This window comes from Leguminivora glycinivorella, chromosome 27, assembly GCF_023078275.1.
Source record: "Leguminivora glycinivorella isolate SPB_JAAS2020 chromosome 27, LegGlyc_1.1, whole genome shotgun sequence".
In the NCBI taxonomy this organism is placed as follows: Eukaryota; Metazoa; Arthropoda; class Insecta; order Lepidoptera; family Tortricidae; genus Leguminivora; species Leguminivora glycinivorella.
The window spans coordinates 3,478,757-3,481,256 of NC_062997.1; the positions used below are offsets into that span (position 1 = coordinate 3,478,757).

The following is a 2,500-nucleotide window of genomic DNA, read 5'->3' on the forward strand; positions in this document are numbered from 1 at the left end:
CACATCATATTATTAAGAAAAATGTATTCATTGCGAAAAATGAAATAAAAAAAAAAAAAATTACCGCATACATAAATTTTCACACACACACACACATATATGTATCACACAGATGACGTACTGACACGGTTGACGATCGCGCGAGTTTTACAAGACAGACGTCCATGGATAACACTGTAACGCTGTAACGGCGCGGATTTATGCCGGTCGAAGCCAGTCTCTCCATAGTAGACATCAAATTCCCAAAACTGCTTAACAAACGCGACGCGTGATCATCGATCACTCCCGTGCGACATCAAAACTGTCGTCACACATATGTGTGTTGTGTTGTGCGTGTGTCTGTTTGGTAACGGATTATTTTTTGTATAATACACTACAGGCAAACGTCAATTTGTCATTGTGTATTAACACGTTAATGATCCTTCCGCAGGTTCCCCTACGGAAACCTTGTTACGACTTTTACTTCCTCTAAATGATCAAGTTTGGTCAACTTCCCAGCAACGCCGACGGCCGTGAAGCCACCGCGTGTCGGTCCGAAGACCTCACTAAATCATTCAATCGGTAGTAGCGACGGGCGGTGTGTACAAAGGGCAGGGACTTAATCAACGCGAGCTTATGACTCGCGCTTACTAGGAATTCCTCGTTTATGGGGGATAATTGCAAACCCCAATCCCCAGCACGAAGGAGTTTCAACGGGTTGCCCGGGCCTCTAGGCCAAGGAGAACATGCTGATTCCTTCAGTGTAGCGCGCGTGCGGCCCAGGACATCTAAGGGCATCACAGACCTGTTATTGCTCAATCTCGTGCGGCTCGAAACCGCCGGTCCCTCTAAGAAGAATTTTAATACGTCGCCAGTGAGTTGCGCGACCGCGAACGGCCGCGCGCACCTAAATGACGACGCCTATTTAGCAGGCTAGAGTCTCGTTCGTTACCGGAATTAACCAGACAAATCGCTCCACCAACTAAGAACGGCCATGCACCACCACCCACCGAATCAAGAAAGAGCTGTTAATCTGTCAATCCTTCCGGTGTCCGGGCCTGGTGAGATTTCCCGTGTTGAGTCAAATTAAGCCGCAGGCTCCACTCCTGGTGGTGCCCTTCCGTCAATTCCTTTAAGTTTCAGCTTTGCAACCATACTCCCCCGGAGTCCAAAATCTTTGGTTTCCCGGAAGCTGCCCGCCGAGCCATTGTAGTAACGTCGGCGGATCGCTAGATGACATATTTACGGTTAGAACTAGGGCGGTATCTAATCGCCTTCGAACCTCTAACTTTCGTTCTTGATTGATGAAAACACCTTTGGCAAATGCTTTCGCTGATGTTCGTCTTGCGACGATCCAAGAATTTCACCTCTAACGTCGCAATACGAATGCCCCCAGTTATCCCTATTAATCATTACCTCGGAGTTCTGAAAACCAACAAAATAGAACCGAGATCATATTCTATTATTCCATGCACGAAATATTCAAGCAGCATTTTGAGCCCGCTTTGAGCACTCTAATTTGTTCAAAGTAAAATTGTCGGCCCACCTCGACACTCACTGAAGAGCATCGCGATAGGATTTTTATATTGAACCGTACTTTTACATACGATTCACCGACGATATGCTCCGCAAACGTGTCAGTATCGATTCTAAAGAATCGCACCGACAGCGCGGAGCACAAATGCAACTACGAGCTTTTTAACCGCAACAATTTTAGTATACGCTATTGGAGCTGGAGTTACCGCGGCTGCTGGCACCAGACTTGCCCTCCAATTGTTCCTCGTTAAAATATTTAAAGTGTACTCATTCCGATTACGAGGCCTCGTAAGAGTCCCGTATCGTTATTTTTCGTCACTACCTCCCCGTGCCGGGAGTGGGTAATTTGCGCGCCTGCTGCCTTCCTTGGATGTGGTAGCCGTTTCTCAGGCTCCCTCTCCGGAATCGAACCCTGATTCCCCGTTACCCGTGACAACCATGGTAGTCGCAGAAACTACCATCGAAAGTTGATAAGGCAGACATTTGAAAGATGCGTCGCCGGTACGGGACCGTGCGATCTGCAAAAGTTATCCAGATTCATCAAAATGTTACGACTTCGGACGCAAGGCCCTCCGCCGATTGGTTTTGATCTAATAAAAGCACTCATCCCATCACTGGTCAGAGTTCTGATTGCATGTATTAGCTCTAGAATTACCACAGTTATCCAAGTAACCGAGTAAGATCTAAGGAACCAAAACTGATATATTGAGCCATTCGCGGTATCGCCTTAATACGGCTTGCACTGAGACATGCATGGCTTAATCTTTGAGACAAGCATATAACTACTGGCAGGATCAACCAGGGAGCTGCCGTGTTTTCGTCGCGTGTCAGACACAACGACAGAAATACACTAGCGCCGACACGCGTGCGCCGCCCTCCCTCTAACGAAATCGTCGTTCGTCAGAAGGATGACACCGCACGCGCGCAAGACACGAGTCCTATACGAACACACACCATTCGGATATACCGAAATTGGCATGGCGTA

The 2,500-nt window shown here is 47.6% G+C and overlaps 1 non-coding gene across 1 annotated transcript; it reads right to left on the bottom strand.

Moving 5' to 3' along the window:
* Window positions 1–413: 413 nt before the first annotated feature.
* On the bottom strand, window positions 414–2,320 carry LOC125240386. The gene has a single exon (XR_007178612.1). It is a non-coding gene; the product is annotated as a small subunit ribosomal RNA (ribosomal RNA).
* Window positions 2,321–2,500: the final 180 nt, after the last annotated feature.